The following is a 19,469-nucleotide window of genomic DNA, read 5'->3' as shown; positions in this document are numbered from 1 at the left end:
CCGCCTCCGCCGCTTCTGCTCCCACGATGAGGCATTCCACTCCCACACATTCCAGATGTCCAAGTTCTTCAAGGACCGCAACTTTCCCTCCACAGTGGTCGAGAACGCCCTTGACCGCGTCTCCCGCATTTCCCGCAACACATCCCTCACACCCCGCCCCTGCCACAACCGCCCAAAGAGGATCCCCCTCGTTCTCACACACCACCCCACCAACCTCCGGATACAACGCATCATCCTCCGACACTTCCGCCATCTACAATCCGACCCCACCACCCAAGACATTTTTCCATCCCCACCCTTGTCTGCTTTCCGGAGAGACCACTGTCTCCGTGACTCCCTTGTTCGCTCCACACTGCCCTCCAACCCCACCACACCCGGCACCTTCCCCAGGAAATGCTACACTTGCCCCCACACCTCCTCCCTCACCCCTATCCCAGGCCCCAAGATGACTTTCCACATTAAGCAGAGGTTCACCTGCACATCTGCCAATGTGGTATACTGCATCCATTGTACCCGGTGTGGCTTCCTCTACATTGGGGTAACCAAGCGGAGGCTTGGGGACCACTTTGCAGAATACCTCCGCTCGGTTCGCAATAAACAACTGCACCTCCCAGTTGCGAACCATTTCCACTCCCCCTCCCATTCTTTAGATGACATGTCCATCATGGGCCTCCTGCAGTGCCACGATGATGCCACCCGAAGGTTGCAGGAACAGCAACTCATATTCCTCCTGGGAACCCTGCAGCCCAATGGTATCAATGTGGACTTCACCATCTTCAAAATCTCCCCTTCCCCCACCGCATCCCAAAACCAGCCCAGTTCGTCCCCTCCCCCCACTGCACCACACAACCAGCCCAGCTCTTCCCCTCCACCCACTGCATCCCAAAACCAGTCCAGCCTGTCATGCCTCCCTATCCTGTTCTTCCTCTCACCCATCCCTTCTTCCCACCCCAAGCCGCACCTCCATCTCCTGCCTACTAACCTCATCCCACCTCCTTGACGTGTCCGTCTTCCCTGGACTGACCTATCCCCTCCCTACCTCCCCACCTATACTCTCCTCTCCACCTATCTTCTTTTCTCTCCATCTTTGGTCCACCTCCCCCTCTCTCCCTATTTATTCCAGAACCCTCACCCCATCCCCCTCTCTGATGAAGGGTCTAGGCCCGAAACGTCAGCTTTTGTGCTCCTGAGATGCTGCTGGGCCTGCTGTGTTCATCCAGCCTCACATTTTTTTATCACAACCTCTAGATGTTCGTTTAGGTGAGCATGTTGCTTGTGCAGGGGATGGTGATCTGTTCAACGCTCTAACTGATATGAAGGCTGTATACTTTACAGAATTCATCGTTCTTGTGTAGAAATGGATGTCATGGCAACTGTTTAGATTCTGCATCTACATATTCTTGTCCCTTTGCTTTTCAGAGGAGTCAATAGTATATTTGTCTTTTGAGCTTTCCCATTTATTAGATTAGATTCCCTACAGTGTGGAAACAGGCCCTTCAGCCCAACAAGTCCACACTGCCCGTTGAAACATCCCACCCCGACCCATCCCCCTATAGCCCACACACCCCTGAACCCCTGAGCAATTTAGCATGGCCGATCCACCTAGTCTGCCCATCTTTGGACTGTGGGAGGAAACCCACGCAGACACGGGGAGAATGTGCAAACTCCACACAGACAGTTGCCCAAGGCTGGAATCAAATCTGGGTCCCTGGCACTGTGAGGCTGCAGTGCTAGCCACTGAGCCACAGTGCCACCCCACAGTGGGAATTAAGAGGTGGTGGGAATAGATACTATGATGTTAAGATTGAAATTGTTTTGCTCCTTGACACAAGTCTCTTGCATGCCATTGGGAAGAATTATAACATCCTCTGTATTTGCAATAATGCCAATTAAAGCAATGTTTGTTTAAATTAGAAATTGCATAAAGTATTGAATTTAATCCTTAGCTCCATGGAAAACTTGGAGACTGCAACAGTCCTGCATTGTAAGGTGCTGACTATCCTTTGTGAAGTTAGAGTATGATTGATAATGATTCATATATAACAATAGTTGTGTGGGGTTTTATTGCCTGAAGGAGACAGTTATTTAAAGACATTCAAATATTATTTGAGAACCATCATCTGAGCCTGGAAAGTTCAACTCTAAATGTTTCCACTAGTTACACCTGCACATCATTCATATGGTCTCCATATTATTAAAAAAAAGGATAGAAAGGAACTGGAGAAAATAGAAAAGTGAATAATGTTAGAATGCAGAGCATATATCAATCAGGAAGGCCTGAACAAGCCACACTTCTCTTGAGATCAGATAATACTGAGGGTTGACTCCAAAGAGATGTTAAAATTAAGAAAGAATTTGATCTGGCAGATGTAAAGGAATATCTTTCAAATTATCACAGATCTAGAACTAGGGTCATCACTGGTTAGTAATAGTTCTAATAGAGAATTCAGGAAGAACAACTTTACTCAGGCTAAAGTGATGAGCATGTATAGCTCGCTACCGTAAAATGTCAATGATGCAAATAACAAAGGTGCATTTAAGGGTAAGCTGGATGAAGCAGAAAAGAATTGAAGGGTATATTGGTGAAATTAGTTGAAAAGAGGCTTGCATGAACTATAAACATTGGCAGTGAGTAGTTAGGCTGAATGGCCTGTTTCTGCATCATACGTTCTGTGTCATTCCTTGTAATGCTCTTGGGCACTGAAGACAGGAATGTTGCATAGAGTATACTGTATTATTGGCAATGCAATTATCCAGAAAACTGGCACATGATGACTGGTGGGCAGAGACTAAATAAGATTGTGATGAGATCATTCCTTGAACTCACACACCAATGGTGGAGACTACTTCTTTATTTTAAAAAAATGAAGATGAATATGATTAACACACAGCTTCAGCATACTCATGGTTAGATAATGTACTGACACTGATAAATTGAGAAATGTGATTTCTTGAGAATCTGTGGAGAGAGATTTTGATCATTGAGGAAATAATTATTTAACAGCAGAGTACCTCTATAATGTCATATCATGAATTTAATACAATTTTTGAGCTTCATATTATTCTGTTCTCTTTGGAGTAAAGAAAGCTGCACATTCAATGACAACTACCTTAGAAATTTTTGTCCAAAGTAAGTTGAAGCAATATGATTAATGGTAATGGATACACCATGTCTGCCTGTAGCACATCACATTAACTAATTGAATGCTTCACATAGCAAATTATTGTGGAGGAGGTTTTGCAAATGTAATAAATACAAAGCCTTATATTTTGTGATGATATTGATTTAGTGCTTTGTTTCTTCGAGCTTTAACTTATAGCCAACAGAATTCTAAGTGTTGTGCTTTTGGCATATTGAGTACAGTTTTGGGTGACATCCATGGTGTGCCCATATCTCTGGTGCGAGCTATACAGGGTGTCAGTTTTAATGAGGCCAGTAACTGCCCATGGCTGACTAAGGAAGTCAGGGATAACATAAAAGCAAAGGAGAAAACATAAATTATGGCAAAGAGCAGTGGGAAACCAGAGGACTGGGAAGCTTACAAAGACCAACAGAGGGCAGCAAAAAAAGGAAGAGGGAGGGAGAAGATAAAATATGCGGGTAACTAGCTAGTAATATGTATGAAGACTATAAGAGTTTCTTTAGATACATAAATGGCAAAAAAGAGGCAAAAGTGGACATTGGACCACTGGAAAATTACGGTGGATAGATTGTTGTGGGGAACAAGGAAATGGCTGATAATCTGAATAATTGCTTCATGTCAGTCTTCACAGAGGAAGACAAGAGTAATTTCCCAAAAATCAAAGAGAGTCGGGGGTACAGTTGAGTATGGTGGTCATCACCAAGGGAAAGGTGCTAGTAAAACTGATTGGCCTGAAGGTGGATAAACCACCTGGACCAGATGCACTACACCCCAGAGTTCTAAAGGAGATAGCTGAAAAGATAGTGGAAGCGTTAGTGGTGATCTTTCAGGAATTGCTAGAGTCAGGGAGGGTCCCAGAGAACTGGAAAATCGCTAACATGACAACCTGTTTTTAAAAGAGAGTAAGGCAAAATATGGAAAATTACAGACGGATTAGCCTAACCTCGTCATTGGTAAGATTTTGGTGTCTATTGTAAAGGATGAGATTTCTGACTATTTGGAAGTACATGGTAAAGTGGGGCAGTGGCAGCATTGTTTCATCAAGGGGAGGTCATGTTTGACAAATCTGCTAGAATTCTTTGAGGAAATAATGAACAGGGTAGACCAAAGACAACCAATGGATGTTATCTACCTGGACTTCCAGAAGGTCTTTGACGAGGTGCTGCACAGGAGGCTGCTGAGTAAGATAAGGGGTCCAAGTGTTAGAGGCAAGTTACTAGCATGGATAGAAGATTAGTTGTCTGGCAGAAAGCAGAGAGTGAGGATAAAAGGGTCTTTCACAGGATGGCAGCCGGTGACACATGGTGGTCTGCAAGGGTCAGTGTTGGGACCACAACTTTTCGTTTTGTACACTAATGACCTAGATGAAGGAACTGTGGGCTTTCTGGCTCAGTTTTCAAATGATACAAAGATAGGTAGAGGGACAGGTAGCATTGAGGAGGTGGGGAGGCTGCAGAAGGACAGGTTAGAAGTGTGCGCACAGAAGTGGCAGATGAAGTACAACGTGGGAAAGTGTGGGGTCATACACTTTGGTAAGAAGAATAAAAGCATGGACTATTTTCTAAATGGGGAGAAAATTCAAAAGTCTGGAGTGCAAAGAGACTTGAGAGTTCTAGTCCAGGATTCTCTCAAGGTAAACTTGCAGGGTGGAGTCAGTAACCAAGAAGGCAGATGCAATGTTGGCGTTTATTTAGAGACGACTTGAATAAAGAAGCAGGGATGTACTACTGAGCTTTTATAAGGCTCTGGTTAGGTCACATTTGGAGTATTGTGTGCAGTTTTGGGCTCCATTTCTCAGGAAGAATGCATTGGCCCTGAAGCAGGTTCAGAAAAGGTTTACGAGAATGGTCCCAGGAATGGAAAGCTTAACATATGGGGAACATTTGAGGACCCTGGGACTATTCTTACTGGAGTCTAGAAGGATGAGGGTGGATCTAATTGATTGAAGGTTACAGAACATTGAAAGGCCTGGACAAAGTGGATTTTGGGAAGATGCTTCCATTGGTAGGAGAGACGAGGACCCGAGGCACAGCCTTAGAGTAAAGGGAAGACTTTTTAGAATAAGGAGAAACTTCTTTAGGCAGAGAGTGGTGAACCTATGAAATTCACTGCCACAGAAGGCTGTGAAAGCCAGGTCATTGAGATAGATAGCTTCTCGATTATCACGGGGAGAAAGTGGTTGAGGAACATACCAGCCATGATTGAATGGCCGAGCAGACCTAAAGGTCCGACTAGCCTAATTTCAGCTCCTAAGTCGTATGATCCTCCAGGGATTAGATTCCCTACAGTGTGGAAACAGACCATTCGACTCAACAAGTCCACACCGCCCTTTGAAGCATACCACTCAGATCCATGCCTCTATAACCCACACACCCCTGAACACTACAGGCAATTTAGCATGGCCAATCCACCTAACCTACACATCTTTGGACTGCGGGAGGAAACCGGAGCACCCGGAGGAAACCCACGCAGACACGGGGAGAATGTGCAAACTCCACACAGACAGTCACCCGAGGTTGGAATGGAACTCAGGTCCCTGGTGCTGTTAGGCTGCAGTGCTAACCACTGAGCCACTGTGCCGCCCCTATACACACCCAAATTATGAAGACTGAATAGATCATGGCACCAGTTGTTGTCTAACATGGAATAAAAGGGACAGTAGGCACATGGATACAAAATTGATTCAGCAATAAGAAACAGAGAGTAATTATCAGTGGATATTTTTCCAGCTGGAGGAAGGTTTGTACTAACTTCCTCAGAGCATTGGAATTGGGACCCTTGCTTTGCCTTATCTATGTTAATGATCTGGATTCTACTGTGCAAAAGACAGTTTCAGAGCTTGCAATGACACAAAACATGGGAGGATTGTAATCTTAGACGAGGATATCGTGGAACCCCGAAAGGACATCAGCAAGTTGATAGAGTGGGCTGATAGGAAACAGACAAGGTTCAGTGCAGGGAAGTGTGAGCTGATGCATTTTGATAGAAACAACATTGAAATGCAATATAAAATAGTGGGTACAATTCTCAAGTTGGTGCAAGAGCAGAGACCTGGATGTCGATGTGCAGAAAGCATTGAAGAAGATAGGACAGATGGAGAGAGAAGTTAATAAAGCATTCAAGTACAGTTGCGGGTACCTCATTATAGGAAAAATGTGAATGTATTGGAAAGAATGCAGAAGAAATTCACAAAAATGTTCAAAGAATGAAAATCTTCAGTGATGAGGATAGATTGCAGAGGTTGAGACATGGAGAGAAGTTGACTGAGAGGAGATTGGATAGAGATTTTCAAATCATGAGATCTAGATAGAGAGACACTGTTCCTGCTTGTAAAAGGATCAAAAATGAGAAGGCATAGATTTAAAGTGATTTGCAAATGTAATAAAAGAGAGATGAGAAAAAGCCTTTGGTTTGGGCCTGGAATGCACCGTCTGTTACTGTTGTGGAGGGATGTTCAGTTGAAGCATTCAAGAAGACATTGGATGATAATTTGAAGAGTAACAATCTGCAGGCTAAGGGGGAAAAGACAGGAGATTGGCACTACGTAATGATGCTTGTTGGAGAGCTGGTGCAGCTATAATGGGCTGAATGACTACCCTCTGGTAAAATTTCCGTGATTCTGTAACGTAAAGATAGTTAGGAAAGTAAGTTGTGAAGTGAATATAAGAAAGTTGTAATTGTTTGGATAAATTGAGTGAGTGGGCAAAACTCTGGCAGGTAGAGTGTAATGTGGGAAAATATGAAGTTGTTCACTTTGGCAGGATTACTGAGGAAGTAAGATGTTATTTAAATGGAGAACAACTGCAGAATTCTGAGATGCTTTAGTATCTAGATATTTGAGTACAGGAAGCACAAAGTTCATGTACAAGTACAACATGTAATTAAGATGATTGATGGAATGCAGTCCTTTCCTCTGAGAAGAATTCAGCATAGAAATAAAGATAGTATGCTCCAGCTTATACCTCAAACACTTTGTGCAGTTTGGTCTCATTATGGAAATGCATTGGAGATGGCTCAGAGTGGGATGTCTTACGTAGAAAGACTGGACAGACGGGGTTCAATTCCACTTGAGTTTGGAAGAGTCAGGGGTGACTTGAATGAAGTGTATTAGATCCAGAATGGTCCTGACAAGGTTAATATGGAAAAGATGTTTCCTCTTGTGGATCACTCCAAAACCAGGGGAGTTCCTTTCAGGACAGAGATGAGGTGCAATTCTGTTCTCTCACTCTTTAACTAGTGCTGCCTTCAAGTAATCCTGAGGCCTCTGCTATGGTACGCAGGTGTTCATGAGTGCTTCAGCAGTGAGCTGCTTTCAACACTGTTTAAATAAGCAGACAGCACTCACTCAATGGATATCTTGTATCCTTGCCGCTGAGCCAGGTACTCCAGATTTATGTCGCAATGGAGGATGTGATGGCCAAATAATGTGTGTTCAGAATGATGCCAGACTGGTTGCATGTCAACTTGTAAATCATTCCAACGTACAGGCATTGAGGTAGAGATTACTGATCCACTAAAACAAAACAAAGAACTATGGATGCTAGAAGTTTGAGAAAAAAACAAAAATCCCTGGTGTAACTCAGCAGGTCTGGCAGCATCTGTGGGAAGAAGAAAGAATTAATCTTTTGAATCTGGTGACTCCCCATCGGATCTGTTCTAATCAGCACATAATCTGCTCATGCTCTGGGGACATGGGTTTAAATTCCACCACAGTATCTGGTGGAATTTAAAATTAGCTAATAAAGTCTGGAACCAAAACCAGTCTTTATAATAGTGACATGGCAACTATCAATGATTGTTGTAAAAACCCATCTGGTTCACTAATGTCCTTTCGGGAAGGCAATCTGCCCATGACTCCGGATGCACAACAATAGCATTAACTCTGAAATGGCCAAGGAAGCATAAAACTTAGAAAATAGGCCCATTTACTTTGAAGTAGCCATTCGGCTCTTTGAGTCTTTTCCATGAGGTAATATGATCATTTCCGACTATCCAACTCAGTCCCCTGTTTCTTCTTTCTCCCCATACTTTTTGGTCACTTTACCTCAGAAATCTATCCAATTCCTTCTTGAAAAGATTCCATATTTTGGCCTCAACCACTTTATGTAGCAATCAGACAATTAGATCTTGAGCAACAAGTGCTGGCTTTGCAAGGTACACCTACATCCCATGAAAGAAGTTTTAAAAATTGAAATTAAACTGACGGAAAGAATGTTAGAGACATGACCATCACAGAGACCCAGATTTCCTGAGTGAACTGCAACAACCTGACCACCAATCCCTCAGTACAACACTAGGTTGTGAGCCTGGACCAAAATATACGTTCCCTGAGCTGGACAAGATCGCGCAGTCTTCAGGCCATTGACACCCAATGTCAAAGGTGGCCCTACAATTTTCCTGAGCTTTTAACTCATTTCAAAACTATCAAAGGTGGAGTGATGTTGAGAAATGGCAGGACTCACTTGCACTTTTGGCTGATGTAGGAAGATAGTTCTGGCTCTGGATTGAGGGCAACAGTCAATCAGCAGGCACCCAGGCTATCTTCTGTAGAACCTTGTCATTTTATTTTTGAAGATGTTCCCACTTCAGTGTTCAGCCTAAGTATACCAAGTCCAAATTTATAACTGTCATTTGACTATCCAGGTGAGCGAAAACCTGCTTCCAGACGCGGGAGAATGCCACTTGCTCTTGTTGATATCTTATTTTATTGCCAGCAAACAACCGTTGCACAGTCATTCTGTGCGTATAAAACTAGGGAAATTGTAGGGACATCTCATCAATGATTGTCCCCATCGGCAGCACAGTGGCTCAGTGGTTAGCACTGCAGCCTCACAGTGCCAAGGACCCAGGTTCAATTCCACCCGCGGATGATTGCCCGTGTGGAGTTTGCATATTCTCCCTGTGTCTGCGTGGGTTTCCTCCCACAGACCAAAGATGTGCAGTCTAGGTGAATTGTCCATACTAAATTGCCCATAGTGTTCAGATTAGGTCGGTTACAAAGGGATGGGTCTGGATGGGAAGCTGCAATGGTTGATGTGGACTTGTTGGGCCAAAGGGCTTGTTTCCACACTGTAGGGATTCTATGATCTGTATGACATGCACACTGACCTTTCACCTGCAGTAGCCTGTACATTGGCGTCACTGTTCCAAATGGCAATGTATGTGCATCTCTTGGTCTTTTTTTTAAATCTTCTGAAGACATTGATGTTTAGAGTAAGTTGGAGTTGAACGAATAACCTCCTTCACTTTCCTCTGTTTTTTGTTTAAGAAGTAGAAAATGGACAGATGGAGAGACTAATCATTTGCAAATCAGAGGTATGAATAGCTGCTAACTATCAGTTGATATGGAATTTAGCATCAACTGCCCTGAATGTAACACTGTGATAAATTAAAATTATAACAGCCTTTATTGTCAAGTGCACTCAGATGAGTGCAATGATAAGTTTGTAACGTCACCTCTTGGTGCCATCTTAGAAACAAGTTACCTAGATACAGATGCTTTAAGTGTTTTTACAGAAGTTAAATAGTTAAAAAAAAGACTAGCATGAGAACACAAGAGTTTAAAAAGTCCGTCATGACAATAAAGATATATCTGTAAAGTGCTCTAGTTATAGTCTTTTTTCACTGAGTCTATATCTGCTGGGCTTCAGAACACATTGCTGCGCTGCCTCCGTGTGCTGGAACTCAGCCTGCTCTCACTCTGGAAAATATCCTGGGTCCAGTGGGTGTCACAGCGACTACTAATTGCATAACAACCAAAGCGAAATACTGTGGATGTTGGAAATCTGAAATAAAAACAGAAAAAGCTGTAGAAATTCAGCTGGTCTGGCAGTATCTTTGGAGAGCGAAACAGAGTTAATATTTTGAGTCTGATATGGGTCTTCAACAGAATTTGCCCTCATGCTAACGTTCCTGTCTCATGCCTGCTGCAGTATTGCAGAGAAGCCCAATGCAAACTAATGAAACAGCAGGCCAAACCTGGATATTAGGCACTATACAACCTGCAGGAGTCAACATTAAGTGAAAAATTAAGAACATGAACCCCTTCCTTCATTCTGATTACACACTAACTACATTTAATTTGTCCACTGTGTTGTATTTGCTTAGATTTTCTGTCAGTAGAGCTGAAATTTTTTTTATTTCATTTCATGAGAGGTGGGTGGCAGTAGCTTGTGACATTTATTTCCCAACCCCCTCAGCCTTGGTAAGCTGGTGGTGAGCAGCCTTCTTGAATCTTTGCAGTCCATTTGTAGATAGACCCATGCTGCCAATCAGGAGGCAGTTCTAGGATTTTGACAAGCAACCATGAAAGAATGATGATACATTTCCAAGTGAGGATGGTGAAGTATTTTGGAGGGGAATGTGCAGGTGGTAGTGTTCCCATGTATCTGCTGCCCTTGACCTTTTAGATGGCAGTGGTTGAGGGTTTGGAAGGAGCTGTCAAGGAACTTTGGTGAATTTCTCCAGTCAACTTGTAGGTAGTACAAACTCCTACTTAGTGTCAGTGGTGGAGAGAATGGATTCTTGTGGATGTGGTGCCAGCCAGACAGATTGCTTTGTTCTGAATGGTGTCAAGCTTCTTGAGTGTTGTTGGAGTTACACTCATCCAGACCAATAGGGAGTGTTTTGTCAACACTCCTGACACTCGCCTTGCAGATGGTGGACAGGCTTTGGGGAGTCAGGAGGTGAGTTACTTACTGCAGATTTCCTAGCCTCTGATCTGTTCTTGACTCTGCAGTTTTTAGATGCCAAGTTCAGTTCAATTTGGTTTCTAGTCAATGGTAAACCCCAGGATGTTAATAGTGGAGGATTCAGTGAAGGTGATACCATTGAATATCAAGGGGCAATAGTTAGGTTTTCCCTTATTGGGAATGGTCTTTGCATGAAACTTGTGTAGTGGATGTATTACTTTCCTCTTGTCAGTCCAAACCTTGATATTGTCCCATTCTTGCTGTGCTTGGGCGTGGACTGCTTCAGTATCTGAGAAGTCACAAATGGTGCTGAACATTGGCAATCATCTACAAACACCCTCACCTCTGACTGGATGATAGTGGGAAGGTCATGAATAAAATAACTGAAGATGGTTGGACCTAGGACACTAGATTAGATTCCCAACAGTGTGGAAACAGGCCCTTTGGCCCAACAAGTCCGCACCACCTCTTGGAGCATCCCACCCAGACCCATCCCCCAATAACCCACACACCCCTGAACACTATGCGCAATTTAGCATGGCCAATCCATCTAGTCTGTACATCTTTGGACTTTGGGAGGAAACCAGAGCACCCGGAGAAAACCCACGCAGACACGGGGAAAATGTGCAAACTCTGCACAGACAGCTACCCGAGGCTGGAATTGAACCCGGGTCCCTGGTGCTGTGAGGCTGCAGTGCTAACCACTGAGCCATTGTGCCACCCCAAAACCATTAGGAATCCTTCAGTGATGCCCTAGAGTTCAAATGACTAATCTCCAACAACCGCAACCATCTTCCCATGTGTCAGGTATGACTCCATCAACTGGAGAGTTTTCCCCTGATTCCAGTTTGCGCATTACCTCCAACAATGGAATATCCTTGACTATGGGGCACTGTAGTGACACTCCAACAGTGTGGTACCCAGAACTATATGTCACCCTTAGCAATGCAGCACCTTTCACAGTGGGGCACCCTCAAGAGCATGGCAATCCCTGGCCCCACCTCTGCCAAACCTGCACCTCTGATAAATGCTGTACCTGTGATAAATACTGTACCTCTGGCAGTGCTTCATGGTTTAGAAGGAGTGAGACTAAGGCTGAGATAAACTGAAGCCTAAAAGGCCGAGCACAAAACAAAGAGTGAATTCACAGGAGAACTAAGTTAATTGATTGGTAATGGCTGCTGATTTACTATCTATTATTGGTTACTTCCAAATTGGCGGTAAATAGGAGAAATATTTACAGATTACAAGCTAAAGGACTTCTAAAAAATGTTAAGGTTGAAGTAAATAAAATAGAGATGCAAGGCCGAGTGATGTGTTGTACCGACATAATGTGGGAGCAAGTGGACTCCATTGTGGTTCATGGTGACAATACCTGTAGCAAGTTTTGATTACTCAAGGAACTCCAGCTTAGAGTTGTTGACCTGGAGTCTGAGCTTCAAACAATGTGATATATCAGGGATGGCGAGAATTACCTGGATGTGTTTCAAGAGGTAGCCACGCATCTTAAATTAACTACCTCGAACTCAATAAAAGGTCAGGGACAGGAGGGTGTAACAACCAAGCATGGCAAGTAGAAGGATACAGGAGATAGTAGTGTAGGTGCCTCTGCCCTTGAGCTTGTCTAATGGGTTTCAAATTCTTGCTCCCTATGTGGAGGAAAGCAGACCTTGCAGGGAGGATGAGCAAACTGACCATGGTACAGTAGTAAATGGAGCCATTCAAGGCGGAGAAAGAAAGAGAAATGTAGTTGAAATTGGGGATAATATAATCAGTGGAATAGACACCATTCTCTGTGGCCAAGATTAAGACTCCCAATGGCTGTATTTCCTGCCTAGTGCCCAAGTTCAGGATATTCATTTGGGCTGCAGAGGATCTTGGAGAGGGAGGGAAAGACCCAGTTGTTGTGGATCATTTAGCTCCCAATGATGTAGGAAGAACAGAGAAAAAAGTTCTGCTGACGAAATGTGTGCATTTCAGGGATAAATATATAAGCACAAAAAGGTAATGTTCTCTGGATTACCACCTAAGCCACAAGTTAATTCGATCAGGGTCAGCAAGATTAAAGAGGTAAACATGTGAACTTGTGACAACAAATCCATAAAGTGCATTAGGGATAGTTTCCTTGAGCGATGTGTCACAGAGCCAACCAGGGAGCAGGCTATCTTGAATCTGGTAATAGACAATGAGACAAGTTTAATAAATAACCTTTAAGTAAAAGTTAAAGCCCGTAGGAAGTGGTGATCATAGCATGATGAATTTAATATTCAGTGTGAGAATAAGAAGCTTGGGTGAAAAACATGTATGTTTGACTTAAGCAAAGGGAATTATAATGAAATGAGAATTGATTTAGCTGAAATGAACGGGATGGATTCATTGGTAGAAAAGGGAGTAAGGAAGCAATGGTAGACATTTAAGGAGGTAATTAATAACTCTCAACAAAAATATAACCCAGTAAGGAGGAAAGATTCTAAAAAAATGCATTAAACAACTATTCCTAACCAAGGAAGTTAAGGTGAATGTTAAGTTGAAAGAAGGAGCGTATAAGGAGGCAAAAGTCAGTGAAAGCCTGAAATCTGGGAAAAATTCAGAATCCATCAAAGGAGGACAGAAAAGGTAATAAAGACAGAGAAAGTAAGCTTAAAGGGCAAATTAGCGAGGAATATAAAAACTCACAGTAGGAGCTTCTTTAAGTCTATAAAAAGGAAAGGAGGAACAAAAGTGAACTTAGACCCCTTAGAAATTGAATGTGGGAAGATAATTTTGGGAACAAGAAAATGGCAGAGGTGTTGAACAGATATTTTTGCATCAGTGTTTACGGTGAAAGATACTTCAAACATTCCATAATACTAAAGATTACAGCAGAGGCATTAAGTACTATCTCCATAAGTAGAGAAGCAGTATTAGACAAATTAATGGAGTGTAAGGCAAATAAGCCCCTGATGTCTTCCACTGTCGGATCTTAAAAGATCCACCTACAGAGATAGTGGATATATAGTTTCGAATTTTCCAAAAGACATTGGATTCTGGAAATGTGCCACAGGATTGAAAAAACTGCTCCTGTAACACTCTATTCAAAAAGGGACATAGGCAAAAGACAGATGACTATGGGCCAATTACCCTAATGTCTATTATTGGAAAAGTATGAGCACCAATTATTAAGGAAGTAATAGCAGACCATTTGGAAAATCATTATCTAATTAAGCAAAGTGAACATAGTGTCATGAAAAGGAAAATCATGTCTGACAAATTTGTTTGAATTTTTCGAGAAAGTCTCAATCAGAGTGGATAGAGAGGAACAGGTAGATGGTTCCAGGAACGAGAATTTGGATTCCCAGAGGTGTTCAACAAGGTACCTCACAAAAAGGTTAATACATAAGATAAGAGCCCATGGTGTTAGAAGTAGTATATTGACATGGAGAGAGAATTGGCTGATGAGCAGGAAACAGTGAATGGAATAAGAGATTCTTTCTTAGGTTGGTGACCCATGGCTGGATGGATCAGTACTAGGCATACAACTGATTACTACATATGTTAATCACTCGGAGGAAGGAAGTCAATGTACTGTAGCCAAATTTGCAGATGACATGAAAGTAGGTAGAAAGGCAGCTTGTGAGAGGGATACAAACAGTTTACAGAGAGATATTGTTAGATTAAGTAAGTGGGCAAAATGTTGGCAAACAGAGTATAACGTGAGAAAATGTTTAGTTGTTCATTTTGGAAGGGAGAACAAAGAACAAAATATTATTTAAATGGAAAAGAACTGAAGAAATCTGTAACATCAAGGGACTTGGGGAACTTGTGCATGAAACACGGAAAGCTAATACATAGGTGTAGCAGGTAATCAGGAAGGCTAAGGGAATGTTGACCGAACAGGGTGGGACTGTGCTCTTTACAATTCAGAAGAATGAGAGATAGTCTCAATGAAACATGCAGGATTCTAAAGGAACTTATCAGAGTAAACGCTGAGAGGATATTTCCCTCATGGGACAGTCCAGGACCAAAGGGTATACTTTCAGAATAAAGGTGCACCTGAGATGAGGAATTTCTTCTGTCAGCGGGTTGTGAGTCTTTGGAACTCCTTGCCCCAGACAGCTAAAGGGGACGAGCCCTTGTGTAAATTTAAGGCTGAGATAGGTAAATTTTTGATCAGCCAGGGAATCAGGGGGTATGGAAAAGTGCAAGAAAGTGGACATGAGGAATATCGGATCAGTTGTGATCCTATGAATGGTGAAGCAAGCTTGCGGTGTCAAATAGCTGACTCCTATTCCAATTTCTTATGGTCTTACTTCTGACAGCACTGTACCTTTGCCAGAGCTTACAATTCTGCCAGTTCTATACATAGAAAAGTACAGCACAGTACAGTCCTTTCGACCCACGATGTTGTGCCGTGGATTAATCCTAATCCAAAAATAAAATAACCTAACCTACATTCCCCTCAATTCACTGCTGTCCATGTGCATGTCCAGCAGTCGCTTAAATGTCACTAATGACTCTGCTTCCACGACTACCACTGGTAAACTATTCCATGCGCTCACAACTCTCTGGGTGAAGAACCTCCCTCTGACGTCTCCTCTAAACCTTCCTCCTACCACCTTAAAACTATGACCCCTCGTGGCAGTCAATCCTGCCCTGGGGAAAGTCTCTGGCTATCGACTCTATCCATGCCTCTCATTACCTTGTACACCTCTCTTCCTCCTTCTCTCCAAAGAGAAAAGTCCAAGCTCAGTCAACCTCTCCTCGTAAGACAAGCCCTCCTGTCCAGGCAGCATCCTGGTAAACCTCCTTTGCACCCTCTCCAAAGCCTCCACATCTTTCCTATAATAGGGCAACCAGAACTGGACACAATATTCCAAGTGTGGTCTCACCAGGGTTTTGTAGAGCTGCAGCATAACCTCGGGGCTCTTAAACTCGATCCCCCTGTTCATGAAAGCCAAAATACCATATGCTTTCTTAACAACCTTATCCACTTGAGTGAGTGATAATGGGAACTGCAGATGCTGGAGAATCCAAGATAACAAAGTGTGGAGCTGGATGAACACAGCAGGCCAAGCAGCATCTCAGGAGCACAAAAGCTGACATTTCGGGCCTAGACCCTTCATCATCATCTCTCTGATGAAGGGTCCAGGCCCGAAATGTCAGCTTTTGTGCTCCTGACATGCTGCTTGGCCTGCTGTGTTCATCCAGCTCCACACTTTGTTATCTTATCCACTTGGGTGGCAACTTTGAGGGAGCTATGCACTTGAACACCAAGATCCCACTGTTCCTCCACACTGCCGAGAATCCTGCCTTTAATCCACTATTCAGCATTTAAGTTCGACCTTCCAAAATGCATCACTTCGCATTTATCCAGGTTGAACTCCATTTGCCATTTCTCAGCCCAGCTCTGCATTCTGTCAATGTCTCACTGAAGCCTGCAATAGCCCTCGATACTATCAACAGCACCTCCAACCTTTGTGTCATCAGCAAACATACTAACCCACCCCTCAACCTCCTCATCCAAGTCATTTCTAAAAACTACAAAGAGCAGAGGCCCAAGAACAGAGCCCTGCGGGATACCACTCAGCACTGACCTCCAGGCAGAATACTTACCATCTACAATCACTCTCTGCCTCCTGTCAGCCAACCAATTCTGAATCCAGACAGCCAAATCACCCTGTATCCCATACCTCCTGACTTTATGAATGACCCTGCCGTGGGGAACTTTGTCAAATGCCTTGCTGAAGTCCATGTACACCACATCCACTGCTTGACTCTCGTCAACCTGTCTTGTGACCTCCTCAAAGAACTCAATAAAATTTGTGAGGCATGACCTGCCCCTCACAAAGCCATGTTGATTCCCTTTAATCATGCTATGCTTTTCCAAATAGTCATAAATCCTATCCCTCAGAATTCTTTCCAAAACCTTGCTGACCACAGATGTAAGACTGACTGGTCTGTAATTTCCAGGGATTTCCCTATTCCCTTTCTTGAAAAGAGGAACAACATGTGCCTCCCTCCAATCTTCCAGTACGACTCCCCTGGAGAGTGAGGAAGCAAAGATCTTCGCCAGTGGCTTAGCAACCTCCTTTCTCGCTTCCTGGAGCAACCTAGGATACATCTGGTCTGGTCGTGGGGACTTATTAATCTTAATGTTTGCCAAAATTTCCAGCACATCAACTTCCTCAATCTTGAGCTGTTCAAGCCTCTTTCCCTGCTCCCCAAAGTTCTCATTCGCAACAAGGTCCCTTTCCTTGGTGAAAACCGAAGCAAAAAACTCATTTAGGGTTTTCCCTATCTGCTCGGACTCCATGCACAAGTTCCCTATGCTATCCCTGATTGGCCCTACCTTCTCCCTGATCATCCTCTTATTCCTCATGTATGAGTAAAATGCCTTCAGGTTCTCCTTAATCCTTTCTGCCAAGCCTTTTTTGTGCCCCCTCCTGGCCCTCCTCAGCCCACTTTTGAACTCCTCCCAAGCAAGCCTGTAATCCTCTAAAGCTATGCTAGACCCTTGCTTCCTCCACCTTACGTAAACTGCCTTTTTCTTTTTGATGAGAAGCATCTCTGTTTCCATCATCCAAGGCTCCTTCATCTCACCCCTTCTTTCCTGTCTCAGGGGAACAAATTTATGCATCACTCGAAACAACTGCTCCTTAAACAGCCTCCACATGTCTTTTGTGCCCTTTCGGTGGAACAATTGCTCCCAATCTGTACTTTCCAACTCCTGTCTGATAGCGTCATAGTTTCCTTTTCCCTGTTAAATATCTTCTCCCGGTAACTGCTCCTTTCCCTCTCCATGGCTATGGCAAATGTGAGGCTGTTGTGGTCACTGTCACCAAAGTGTTCTCCCACCACGAGATCTGACACCTGTCCTGGCTCATTGCCGAGCACCAAATCCAAAATGTCCTCTCCCCTCGTCGGCCTGTCCACATACTGAGTAAGGAAACCCTCCTGAACACACCTGACAAAAATGGCTTCATCCAAACCAATTGCACTAAGGAGGTTCCAATCAATATTGGGAAAGTTGAAGTCACCCATAACAACAACCCTGTTATGTTTGCACTTTTCAACAATCTGCCAGCCTATGAGCTCTTCGATCTCCCTACTGCTATTTAGGGGTCTGTAGAAAACCCCCAATGAGGTGACTGCTCCCTTGCGGTTCCGAACTTCCACCCATATTGAGTCAGTTGACAAACCTTCCTCGGCAACCTTCATTTTTCTTGCTGTGATGCACTCTCTGATTAGCAATGCTGCACCCCCTCCTCTTTTTACCCCTTCCCTGTTCTTATTAAGTGTTCTAAACCCTGGAACAACTAGCAACCATTCCTGCCCCTGTGAAACCCACGTCTCTGTTATGGCCACAACATCATAGTCCCAAGTATGACCCATGCTCTAAGTTTGTCACTCTTATTTCTGACACTCCTTGTGTTAAAGCAGACATATTTTAACCGATCCCTTTGTTCCATCACATGAAAAACCTTCCCGGTATATTCACAGCATCCTGCCACTGCCTCATCTACTACTATGCCCCCTCCCCCCTCAGATGTGTAGCTCTAGTTCCCAGCCCCCTGCCAAACTAGTTTAAACCCTCCTGAACCACTCGAGCAAATCTCCCACCCAGGACATTTGTGTTTCTCCAGTTCAGGTGCAACCCGTCCTTCATGTACAGGCCCCACCTTCCCCAGAAGGCATCCCAATGGTCTAAGTATCTGAAGTCCTCCCTCCTGCACCAGCTGCGTAGCCACGTGTTAAGTTGCACTTGCTGACTGTTCCTCACCTTGCTATCTCGTGGCACCGGTAGCAAACCTGAGAACACTACTCCACTTGTCCTGCTCTTCAGCTTCCAATCTAGCTCTCTGTAGTCCCTTTTCAGATCCTCAATCCCTCTCCTGGCTCTGTCATTGGTGCCAATATGTACCACAATTTCTGGCAGCTCACCCTCCCCCTTCAGAATCTTGTAGACCTGATCGGCGACATCCCGGACCCTGGCACCATACCTGGGAGGCAACATACCTTCCGGGAGTCCCGATCCTGACCACAAAATCTCCTGTCAATCCGTCTAACTGTTGAATCCCCTACCACTAGCTTTTTTCTATTCTCCCCCCTTCCCTTCTCAACCACAGTGCCTGGCTCAGTGCCAGAGACCTGCCAACTGTGGCTTTCCCCTGGTAGGTCATCCCCACCAGCAGTATCCAAAGCGGTATACTTGTTGCTGAGGGGAACAGCCACAAGGGATCCCTGCTCTATCTGTCGGTCCCCTTTCTGCCCCCTGACTGTAACCCAGCTGTCCTTATCCTGCGCTTGAGGAGTGACCACCTCCTGTACATCCTGTCAATTTCCCCCTCAGCCTCCCGGATGATCCGCAGTCCATCCAGCTCCAGCTCCAGTTCTCTAACTCGGTTAGAACACACCCACTTAAAAACAATCACTCACCTTCCCAGCAAGCTCCACTTCTTCCGTTCTCTGCTCCCGCTCTTCCTGCCGCCCTAACCAAAAAAAAGGATTTAGTCACCTACCCCGGCAGCCCTTGGTCCTCACTCCACAACTGCTGCCACGAAACTGAAGGCTACTCTTCCCATGAGGTAAGTTTTTAAAAGATTTACTCAGCTACCCGGCAGCCCTTGGTCCTCGCTCCGTAACTGCCACCACAAAA

At 44.1% G+C, this 19,469-nt stretch overlaps 1 protein-coding gene across 2 annotated transcripts in view; it reads left to right on the top strand.

Moving 5' to 3' along the window:
* The window catches only part of LOC125452853 (collagen alpha-1(XXII) chain-like), a 444,116-nt gene that overhangs the window by 196,571 nt on the left and 228,076 nt on the right, over positions 1–19,469 (top strand). The window lies entirely within an intron of this gene.

This window comes from Stegostoma tigrinum, chromosome 4 (assembly GCF_030684315.1).
Source record: "Stegostoma tigrinum isolate sSteTig4 chromosome 4, sSteTig4.hap1, whole genome shotgun sequence".
NCBI classification, from domain to species: domain Eukaryota; kingdom Metazoa; phylum Chordata; class Chondrichthyes; order Orectolobiformes; family Stegostomatidae; genus Stegostoma; species Stegostoma tigrinum.
Note: the sequence above shows the minus strand (reverse complement) of the source record. Positions and strands in the feature narration are given on the sequence as shown.